Raw genomic sequence first — 11,230 nt, 5'->3', positions numbered from 1 at the left:
CCGCCCATAGGTATTTGAGCAGTGACCCAAGTGCATTGCCGACTCACGTGGTCAGCACAAGACTTGCGTGTGGTCAACGATGCGTCTCTCTTTGGTGTGTGCCCGAGCGGACTAAGGAGCAGTGTTCGGCTAGCGGTATCCAGCGGGGATGCGTTCTTCTATCTCCGTCCTGATGTCAGTTACGTCCTGTTTACTGATGTTCCGGATGGTGTGCTGATACCACACCGAAATGCAGTTTTGCATCTTAAGGTGCTGAAACGGATGCCTTGATGTTTCCCTACGTAATTTAGCATGCTTACGAGTAAGTTTGAGATTCCCTTTGCCATACGATGGGTGAAAACTGGTCATTGCAGTCCATTCTAGGGTTTCATTTTACAAGACTGGCCTTATTTAGCAGCGCTGCCCACAGACGGTTGTACATCCAGTGAATCAACGAGGCTAGGCCGTAGGCTCGTTCACGTCCAACCTGAGGATTTTGCCTCCCTGAAGCGTATGCGTTTTGAAACAAAATGCACCGAAGTCTCTGCAACAGACGGTTGTACATCCAGTGAATCAACGAGGCTAGGCCGTAGGCTAGTTCACGTCCAACCTGAGGATTTTGCCTCCCTGAAGCGTATGCGTTTTGAAACAAAATGCACCGAAGCATCTCCTGATAATTTGTCCACGCTGTCCCGAGGCCCCGTGTGCAGTCGTGGCCACCTGGTGAAAGCGATGTCCTCGACGTCCACTCGACGTCTCCCACGCTGCTTTGAGTATGCTGCTGACGCCATCTGAAATTGGGTTTGTTGAAAGGCAGCCGGAGCCTTGTTCCGTGGCGGCTTTGACCCGAGCTTGTCTGGCAAAAGAGGGAGCGGTTCCAAGTCCAGGTATCTGTCCTAAACGGAGAGGGCTTCTCTCCCGGATGGGTCGAGTCAAAGCACCGTCGTAAAACGTTTGCCGGAAAGCCCGTGTTTTCTGCAAACTTGTAAAAGCACTGCCCAGAGTATTGCAATAGTGAGCCAAGCGCATGGCCCACGCGCGAGAGCAGCATGAGACCTCAGCATGTTCTATGCCGGATTCGGGCTAGGTGTGGCAAGTCAGGGTGGCCGAGCGGTCTAAGGCGCTGCGTTCAAGTTGCAGTCTCCTCTGGAGGCGTGGGTTCGAATCCCACTTCTGACATTTGCTGCAGTGGGTTGTTGATGGGCCTCGTGGCCCGTGCTTGGTGCAAACAGCCTGTGTGGGGGGGTGTTTTGCCATCGCGTGGGCAAAATGGAAGTCTCTGCCCAAAAAAAGCGGTGTTCTTTTTTTTTGTCGTTCACGAATTTGGGCACCTCCCGTAGTCATGGCCGCAGACTTGAAATCCGTTGGAGTTTCCCCGCGCAGGTTCGAACCCTGCTGTCTACGTGCGGTGTGAAACTTGAAGCGCGTCGAGTGCTACCCGTGACGGTCTGGCTGGCGGTGGATCGGTTTCGCCAGAGCCCCTGTGCTCTCGGAGTGAAACAGGATGGCGATCTTCTTTTGATCACCGCCCATAGGTATTTGAGCAGTGACCCAAGTGCATTGCCAACTCACGTGGTCAGCACAAGACTTGCGTGTGGTCAACGATGCGTCTCTCTTTGGTGTGTGCCCGAGCGGACTAAGGAGCAGTGTTCGGCTAGCGGTATCCAGCGGGGATGCGTTCTTCTATCTCCGTCCTGATGTCAGTTACGTCCTGTTTACTGATGTTCCGGATGGTGTGCTGATACCACACCGAAATGCAGTTTTGCATCTTAAGGTGCTGAAACGGATGCCTTGATGTTTCCCTACGTAATTTAGCATGCTTACGAGTAAGTTTGAGATTCCCTTTGCCATACGATGGGTGAAAACTGGTCATTGCAGTCCATTCTAGGGTTTCATTTTACAAGACTGGCCTTATTTAGCAGCGCTGCCCACAGACGGTTGTACATCCAGTGAATCAACGAGGCTAGGCCGTAGGCTCGTTCACGTCCAACCTGAGGATTTTGCCTCCCTGAAGCGTATGCGTTTTGAAACAAAATGCACCGAAGTCTCTGCAACAGACGGTTGTACATCCAGTGAATCAACGAGGCTAGGCCGTAGGCTAGTTCACGTCCAACCTGAGGATTTTGCCTCCCTGAAGCGTATGCGTTTTGAAACAAAATGCACCGAAGCATCTCCTGATAATTTGTCCACGCTGTCCCGAGGCCCCGTGTGCAGTCGTGGCCACCTGGTGAAAGCGATGTCCTCGACGTCCACTCGACGTCTCCCACGCTGCTTTGAGTATGCTGCTGACGCCATCTGAAATTGGGTTTGTTGAAAGGCAGCCGGAGCCTTGTTCCGTGGCGGCTTTGACCCGAGCTTGTCTGGCAAAAGAGGGAGCGGTTCCAAGTCCAGGTATCTGTCCTAAACGGAGAGGGCTTCTCTCCCGGACGGGTCGAGTCAAAGCACCGTCGTAAAACGTTTGCCGGAAAGCCCGTGTTTTCTGCAAACTTGTAAAAGCACTGCCCAGAGTATTGCAATAGTGAGCCAAGCGCATGGCCCACGCGCGAGAGCAGCATGAGACCTCAGCATGTTCTACGCCGGATTCGGGCTAGGTGTGGCAAGTCAGGGTGGCCGAGCGGTCTAAGGCGCTGCGTTCAAGTTGCAGTCTCCTCTGGAGGCGTGGGTTCGAATCCCACTTCTGACATTTGCTGCAGCGGGTTGTTGATGGGCCTCGTGGCCCGTGCTTGGTGCAAACAGCCTGTGTGGGGGGGTGTTTTGACATCGCGTGGGCAAAATGGAAGTCTCTGCCCAAAAAAAGCGGTGTTCTTTTTTTTTGTCGTTCACGAATTTGGGCACCTCCCGTAGTCATGGCCGCAGACTTGAAATCCGTTGGAGTTTCCCCGCGCAGGTTCGAACCCTGCTGTCTACGTGCGGTGTGAAACTTGAAGCGCGTCGAGTGCTACCCGTGACGGTCTGGCTGGCGGTGGATCGGTTTCGCCAGAGCCCCTGTGCTCTCGGAGTGAAACAGGATGGCGATCTTCTTTTGATCACCGCCCATAGGTATTTGAGCAGTGACCCAAGTGCATTGCCAACTCACGTGGTCAGCACAAGACTTGCGTGTGGTCAACGATGCGTCTCTCTTTGGTGTGTGCCCGAGCGGACTAAGGAGCAGTGTTCGGCTAGCGGTATCCAGCGGGGATGCGTTCTTCTATCTCCGTCCTGATGTCAGTTACGTCCTGTTTACTGATGTTCCGGATGGTGTGCTGATACCACACCGAAATGCAGTTTTGCATCTTAAGGTGCTGAAACGGATGCCTTGATGTTTCCCTACGTAATTTAGCATGCTTACGAGTAAGTTTGAGATTCCCTTTGCCATACGATGGGTGAAAACTGGTCATTGCAGTCCATTCTAGGGTTTCATTTTACAAGACTGGCCTTATTTAGCAGCGCTGCCCACAGACGGTTGTACATCCAGTGAATCAACGAGGCTAGGCCGTAGGCTCGTTCACGTCCAACCTGAGGATTTTGCCTCCCTGAAGCGTATGCGTTTTGAAACAAAATGCACCGAAGTCTCTGCAACAGACGGTTGTACATCCAGTGAATCAACGAGGCTAGGCCGTAGGCTAGTTCACGTCCAACCTGAGGATTTTGCCTCCCTGAAGCGTATGCGTTTTGAAACAAAATGCACCGAAGCATCTCCTGATAATTTGTCCACGCTGTCCCGAGGCCCCGTGTGCAGTCGTGGCCACCTGGTGAAAGCGATGTCCTCGACGTCCACTCGACGTCTCCCACGCTGCTTTGAGTATGCTGCTGACGCCATCTGAAATTGGGTTTGTTGAAAGGCAGTCGGAGCCTTGTTCCGTGGCGGCTTTGACCCGAGCTTGTCTGGCAAAAGAGGGAGCGGTTCCAAGTCCAGGTATCTGTCCTAAACGGAGAGGGCTTCTCTCCCGGATGGGTCGAGTCAAAGCACCGTCGTAAAACGTTTGCCGGAAAGCCCGTGTTTTCTGCAAACTTGTAAAAGCACTGCCCAGAGTATTGCAATAGTGAGCCAAGCGCATGGCCCACGCGCGAGAGCAGCATGAGACCTCAGCATGTTCTACGCCGGATTCGGGCTAGGTGTGGCAAGTCAGGGTGGCCGAGCGGTCTAAGGCGCTGCGTTCAAGTTGCAGTCTCCTCTGGAGGCGTGGGTTCGAATCCCACTTCTGACATTTGCTGCAGTGGGTTGTTGATGGGCCTCGTGGCCCGTGCTTGGTGCAAACAGCCTGTGTGGGGGGGTGTTTTGCCATCGCGTGGGCAAAATGGAAGTCTCTGCCCAAAAAAAGCGGTGTTCTTTTTTTTTGTCGTTCACGAATTTGGGCACCTCCCGTAGTCATGGCCGCAGACTTGAAATCCGTTGGGGTTTCCCCGCGCAGGTTCGAACCCTGCTGTCTACGTGCGGTGTGAAACTTGAAGCGCGTCGAGTGCTCCCCGTGACGGTCTGGCTGGCGGTGGATCGGTTTCGCCAGAGCCCCTGTGCTCTCGGAGTGAAACAGGATGGCGATCTTCTTTTGATCACCGCCCATAGGTATTTGAGCAGTGACCCAAGTGCATTGCCGACTCACGTGGTCAGCACAAGACTTGCGTGTGGTCAACGATGCGTCTCTCTTTGGTGTGTGCCCGAGCGGACTAAGGAGCAGTGTTCGGCTAGCGGTATCCAGCGGGGATGCGTTCTTCTATCTCCGTCCTGATGTCAGTTACGTCCTGTTTACTGATGTTCCGGATGGTGTGCTGATACCACACCGAAATGCAGTTTTGCATCTTAAGGTGCTGAAACGGATGCCTTGATGTTTCCCTACGTAATTTAGCATGCTTACGAGTAAGTTTGAGATTCCCTTTGCCATACGATGGGTGAAAACTGGTCATTGCAGTCCATTCTAGGGTTTCATTTTACAAGACTGGCCTTATTTAGCAGCGCTGCCCACAGACGGTTGTACATCCAGTGAATCAACGAGGCTAGGCCGTAGGCTCGTTCACGTCCAACCTGAGGATTTTGCCTCCCTGAAGCGTATGCGTTTTGAAACAAAATGCACCGAAGTCTCTGCAACAGACGGTTGTACATCCAGTGAATCAACGAGGCTAGGCCGTAGGCTAGTTCACGTCCAACCTGAGGATTTTGCCTCCCTGAAGCGTATGCGTTTTGAAACAAAATGCACCGAAGCATCTCCTGATAATTTGTCCACGCTGTCCCGAGGCCCCGTGTGCAGTCGTGGCCACCTGGTGAAAGCGATGTCCTCGACGTCCACTCGACGTCTCCCACGCTGCTTTGAGTATGCTGCTGACGCCATCTGAAATTGGGTTTGTTGAAAGGCAGCCGGAGCCTTGTTCCGTGGCGGCTTTGACCCGAGCTTGTCTGGCAAAAGAGGGAGCGGTTCCAAGTCCAGGTATCTGTCCTAAACGGAGAGGGCTTCTCTCCCGGACGGGTCGAGTCAAAGCACCGTCGTAAAACGTTTGCCGGAAAGCCCGTGTTTTCTGCAAACTTGTAAAAGCACTGCCCAGAGTATTGCAATAGTGAGCCAAGCGCATGGCCCACGCGCGAGAGCAGCATGAGACCTCAGCATGTTCTACGCCGGATTCGGGCTAGGTGTGGCAAGTCAGGGTGGCCGAGCGGTCTAAGGCGCTGCGTTCAAGTTGCAGTCTCCTCTGGAGGCGTGGGTTCGAATCCCACTTCTGACATTTGCTGCAGCGGGTTGTTGATGGGCCTCGTGGCCCGTGCTTGGTGCAAACAGCCTGTGTGGGGGGGTGTTTTGACATCGCGTGGGCAAAATGGAAGTCTCTGCCCAAAAAAAGCGGTGTTCTTTTTTTTTGTCGTTCACGAATTTGGGCACCTCCCGTAGTCATGGCCGCAGACTTGAAATCCGTTGGAGTTTCCCCGCGCAGGTTCGAACCCTGCTGTCTACGTGCGGTGTGAAACTTGAAGCGCGTCGAGTGCTACCCGTGACGGTCTGGCTGGCGGTGGATCGGTTTCGCCAGAGCCCCTGTGCTCTCGGAGTGAAACAGGATGGCGATCTTCTTTTGATCACCGCCCATAGGTATTTGAGCAGTGACCCAAGTGCATTGCCAACTCACGTGGTCAGCACAAGACTTGCGTGTGGTCAACGATGCGTCTCTCTTTGGTGTGTGCCCGAGCGGACTAAGGAGCAGTGTTCGGCTAGCGGTATCCAGCGGGGATGCGTTCTTCTATCTCCGTCCTGATGTCAGTTACGTCCTGTTTACTGATGTTCCGGATGGTGTGCTGATACCACACCGAAATGCAGTTTTGCATCTTAAGGTGCTGAAACGGATGCCTTGATGTTTCCCTACGTAATTTAGCATGCTTACGAGTAAGTTTGAGATTCCCTTTGCCATACGATGGGTGAAAACTGGTCATTGCAGTCCATTCTAGGGTTTCATTTTACAAGACTGGCCTTATTTAGCAGCGCTGCCCACAGACGGTTGTACATCCAGTGAATCAACGAGGCTAGGCCGTAGGCTCGTTCACGTCCAACCTGAGGATTTTGCCTCCCTGAAGCGTATGCGTTTTGAAACAAAATGCACCGAAGTCTCTGCAACAGACGGTTGTACATCCAGTGAATCAACGAGGCTAGGCCGTAGGCTAGTTCACGTCCAACCTGAGGATTTTGCCTCCCTGAAGCGTATGCGTTTTGAAACAAAATGCACCGAAGCATCTCCTGATAATTTGTCCACGCTGTCCCGAGGCCCCGTGTGCAGTCGTGGCCACCTGGTGAAAGCGATGTCCTCGACGTCCACTCGACGTCTCCCACGCTGCTTTGAGTATGCTGCTGACGCCATCTGAAATTGGGTTTGTTGAAAGGCAGCCGGAGCCTTGTTCCGTGGCGGCTTTGACCCGAGCTTGTCTGGCAAAAGAGGGAGCGGTTCCAAGTCCAGGTATCTGTCCTAAACGGAGAGGGCTTCTCTCCCGGACGGGTCGAGTCAAAGCACCGTCGTAAAACGTTTGCCGGAAAGCCCGTGTTTTCTGCAAACTTGTAAAAGCACTGCCCAGAGTATTGCAATAGTGAGCCAAGCGCATGGCCCACGCGCGAGAGCAGCATGAGACCTCAGCATGTTCTACGCCGGATTCGGGCTAGGTGTGGCAAGTCAGGGTGGCCGAGCGGTCTAAGGCGCTGCGTTCAAGTTGCAGTCTCCTCTGGAGGCGTGGGTTCGAATCCCACTTCTGACATTTGCTGCAGCGGGTTGTTGATGGGCCTCGTGGCCCGTGCTTGGTGCAAACAGCCTGTGTGGGGGGGTGTTTTGACATCGCGTGGGCAAAATGGAAGTCTCTGCCCAAAAAAAGCGGTGTTCTTTTTTTTTGTCGTTCACGAATTTGGGCACCTCCCGTAGTCATGGCCGCAGACTTGAAATCCGTTGGAGTTTCCCCGCGCAGGTTCGAACCCTGCTGTCTACGTGCGGTGTGAAACTTGAAGCGCGTCGAGTGCTACCCGTGACGGTCTGGCTGGCGGTGGATCGGTTTCGCCAGAGCCCCTGTGCTCTCGGAGTGAAACAGGATGGCGATCTTCTTTTGATCACCGCCCATAGGTATTTGAGCAGTGACCCAAGTGCATTGCCAACTCACGTGGTCAGCACAAGACTTGCGTGTGGTCAACGATGCGTCTCTCTTTGGTGTGTGCCCGAGCGGACTAAGGAGCAGTGTTCGGCTAGCGGTATCCAGCGGGGATGCGTTCTTCTATCTCCGTCCTGATGTCAGTTACGTCCTGTTTACTGATGTTCCGGATGGTGTGCTGATACCACACCGAAATGCAGTTTTGCATCTTAAGGTGCTGAAACGGATGCCTTGATGTTTCCCTACGTAATTTAGCATGCTTACGAGTAAGTTTGAGATTCCCTTTGCCATACGATGGGTGAAAACTGGTCATTGCAGTCCATTCTAGGGTTTCATTTTACAAGACTGGCCTTATTTAGCAGCGCTGCCCACAGACGGTTGTACATCCAGTGAATCAACGAGGCTAGGCCGTAGGCTCGTTCACGTCCAACCTGAGGATTTTGCCTCCCTGAAGCGTATGCGTTTTGAAACAAAATGCACCGAAGTCTCTGCAACAGACGGTTGTACATCCAGTGAATCAACGAGGCTAGGCCGTAGGCTAGTTCACGTCCAACCTGAGGATTTTGCCTCCCTGAAGCGTATGCGTTTTGAAACAAAATGCACCGAAGCATCTCCTGATAATTTGTCCACGCTGTCCCGAGGCCCCGTGTGCAGTCGTGGCCACCTGGTGAAAGCGATGTCCTCGACGTCCACTCGACGTCTCCCACGCTGCTTTGAGTATGCTGCTGACGCCATCTGAAATTGGGTTTGTTGAAAGGCAGCCGGAGCCTTGTTCCGTGGCGGCTTTGACCCGAGCTTGTCTGGCAAAAGAGGGAGCGGTTCCAAGTCCAGGTATCTGTCCTAAACGGAGAGGGCTTCTCTCCCGGACGGGTCGAGTCAAAGCACCGTCGTAAAACGTTTGCCGGAAAGCCCGTGTTTTCTGCAAACTTGTAAAAGCACTGCCCAGAGTATTGCAATAGTGAGCCAAGCGCATGGCCCACGCGCGAGAGCAGCATGAGACCTCAGCATGTTCTACGCCGGATTCGGGCTAGGTGTGGCAAGTCAGGGTGGCCGAGCGGTCTAAGGCGCTGCGTTCAAGTTGCAGTCTCCTCTGGAGGCGTGGGTTCGAATCCCACTTCTGACATTTGCTGCAGCGGGTTGTTGATGGGCCTCGTGGCCCGTGCTTGGTGCAAACAGCCTGTGTGGGGGGGTGTTTTGACATCGCGTGGGCAAAATGGAAGTCTCTGCCCAAAAAAAGCGGTGTTCTTTTTTTTTGTCGTTCACGAATTTGGGCACCTCCCGTAGTCATGGCCGCAGACTTGAAATCCGTTGGAGTTTCCCCGCGCAGGTTCGAACCCTGCTGTCTACGTGCGGTGTGAAACTTGAAGCGCGTCGAGTGCTACCCGTGACGGTCTGGCTGGCGGTGGATCGGTTTCGCCAGAGCCCCTGTGCTCTCGGAGTGAAACAGGATGGCGATCTTCTTTTGATCACCGCCCATAGGTATTTGAGCAGTGACCCAAGTGCATTGCCAACTCACGTGGTCAGCACAAGACTTGCGTGTGGTCAACGATGCGTGTGTGCCCTTTGGTGTGTGCCCGAGCGGACTAAGGAGCAGTGTTCGGCTAGCGGTATCCAGCGGGGATGCGTTCTTCTATCTCCGTCCTGATGTCAGTTACGTCCTGTTTACTGATGTTCCGGATGGTGTGCTGATACCACGCCGAAATGCAGTTTTGCATCTTAAGGTGCTGAAACGGATGCCTTGATGTTTCCCTACGCAATTTAGCATGCTTACGAGTAAGTTTGAGATTCTGTTTGCCATACGATGGGTGAATACTGGTCATTGCAGTCCATTCTAGGGTTTCATTATACAACCCTGGCTTTATTTAGCAGCGCTGCCCACAGATGGTTGTTGTTAGATTTAAAGCCATGATTTAAGTTAGATTTATAGCTACACGTGATTTAGGATTGTTAAGACTTTTTGATTTAATATTTTAGAGCTTTTTAAGATCGTTTATTATAACAGTGAATTTAAACTATCCCTGTGTAACCTGACCTTCCTCCAGTGGAGAAGACACACACTTCTTTGCTAAGACTAAACATTGTAGAATTGTCATAAAAACATTTCGCGCTTTGACGTGCATAAATGCTGAAACATCCGTTGATATGAAATATTATTTTGCTTATGATTGAAGGTTTCATTTACACACACACACACATTAATGGAATTAAGGAACTCCATGATTGCTGACTTAGCACAAGATATCCTTTTCAAACACACACACACACACACACACATCCTACACCCACCCCTCTACACGCACGTACATAGCCATGGTCACACACAAACACACACACACATTTTACACACACACACACACACACACATTCGTTAGACAATACATAAACACAGCTGCCGTTTAGAGAGATTATAATTTGTTATAAAAGGTTGTTTGTAATATTTCATCTTTGGTGAGAAAACTGTGAATAAACAGCAGTGAAACCGATCTCTGGTTCTCTGTTTTTTGCGGTGTTTTTTCGCCCCAGAATTCTGCAGGTGGCACGAGGGCATTGGTCTTGAGAAGTTGACCGTTCCACCTGGGGGAACCCTTTCAATTTGGTGGCCAGTACAGGGATACTTCCAATCAGGTAAGGGTCTCTTTTAATTGATTAGTTGGGGGGGACTTCCGCCTGGTTGGTAGTATCAGAAAAACCCAGTTATCTATTTATAAGATTTTGTTTGGTTATCCTCGTAATTGGTTTACGGGAAGATTTTGTTTGGTTATCCTTGTAATTGGTTTACGGGAAGATTTTTGTTTGGTTATCCTCGTAATTGGTTTACGGGAAGATTTTCTGGTTATCCTCATAATTGGTTTATGGGAAGATTTTCTGGTTATCCTCGTAATTGGTTTTGGGAAGATTTTCTGGTTATCCACGTAATTTGTTTATGGGAAGATTTTTGTTTGGTTATCCTCGTAATTGGTTTACGGGAAGATTTTTGTTTGGTTATCCTCGTAATTGGTTTACGGGAAGATTTTGTTTGGTTATCCTCGTAATTGGTTTACGGGAAGATTTTTGTTTGGTTATCCTCGTAATTGGTTTACAGGAAGATTTTCTGGTTATCCTCATAATTTGTTTATGGGAAGATTTTTGTTTGGTTATCCTCGTAATTGGTTTACAGGAAGATTTTGTTTGGTTATCCTCGTAATTGGTTTACGGGAAGATTTTTGTTTGGTTATCCTCGTAATTGGTTTACGGGAAGATTTTCTGGTTATCCTTGTAATTGGTTTATGGGAAGATTTTCTGGTTATCCTCGTAATTTGTTTATGGGAAGATTTTTGTTTGGTTATCCTCGTAATTGGTTTACGGGAAGATTTTTGTTTGGTTATCCTCGTAATTGGTTTACGGGAAGATTTTCTGGTTATCCTCGTAATTGGTTTATGGGAAGATTTTCTGGTTATCCTCGTAATTGGTTTACGGGAAGATTTTTGTTTGGTTATCCTCGTAATTGGTTTACGGGAAGATTTTGTTTGGTTATCCTCGTAATTGGTTTACGGGAAGATTTTTGTTTGGTTATCCTCGTAATTGGTTTACGGGAAGATTTTCTGGTTATCCTCGTAATTGGTTCATGGGAAGATTTTCTGGTTATCCTCGTAATTTGTTTATGGGAAGATTTTTGTTTGGTTATCCTCGTAATTG

The 11,230-nt window shown here is 50.8% G+C and overlaps 6 non-coding genes across 6 annotated transcripts; all 6 read left to right on the top strand.

Moving 5' to 3' along the window:
- Positions 1-1,075: 1,075 nt before the first annotated feature.
- On the top strand, positions 1,076-1,158 carry trnal-caa (transfer RNA leucine (anticodon CAA)). The gene has a single exon. It is a non-coding gene; the product is annotated as a tRNA-Leu (tRNA).
- Positions 1,159-2,579: 1,421 nt separating this feature from the next.
- Positions 2,580-2,662, top strand: trnal-caa (transfer RNA leucine (anticodon CAA)). The gene has a single exon. It is a non-coding gene; the product is annotated as a tRNA-Leu (tRNA).
- A 1,421-nt stretch (positions 2,663-4,083) lies between these two features.
- trnal-caa (transfer RNA leucine (anticodon CAA)) lies at positions 4,084-4,166 on the top strand. The gene has a single exon. It is a non-coding gene; the product is annotated as a tRNA-Leu (tRNA).
- A 1,421-nt stretch (positions 4,167-5,587) lies between these two features.
- trnal-caa (transfer RNA leucine (anticodon CAA)) lies at positions 5,588-5,670 on the top strand. The gene has a single exon. It is a non-coding gene; the product is annotated as a tRNA-Leu (tRNA).
- A 1,421-nt stretch (positions 5,671-7,091) lies between these two features.
- trnal-caa (transfer RNA leucine (anticodon CAA)) lies at positions 7,092-7,174 on the top strand. Its single transcript has one exon. It is a non-coding gene; the product is annotated as a tRNA-Leu (tRNA).
- Positions 7,175-8,595: 1,421 nt separating this feature from the next.
- On the top strand, positions 8,596-8,678 carry trnal-caa (transfer RNA leucine (anticodon CAA)). The gene has a single exon. It is a non-coding gene; the product is annotated as a tRNA-Leu (tRNA).
- Positions 8,679-11,230: the final 2,552 nt, after the last annotated feature.

This window comes from Neoarius graeffei, chromosome 1 (assembly GCF_027579695.1).
Source record: "Neoarius graeffei isolate fNeoGra1 chromosome 1, fNeoGra1.pri, whole genome shotgun sequence".
Classification (NCBI taxonomy): Eukaryota; Metazoa; Chordata; class Actinopteri; order Siluriformes; family Ariidae; genus Neoarius; species Neoarius graeffei.
The sequence above is the reverse complement of the archived record's forward strand: the minus strand, read 5'-3'. Positions and strand labels throughout refer to the sequence as shown.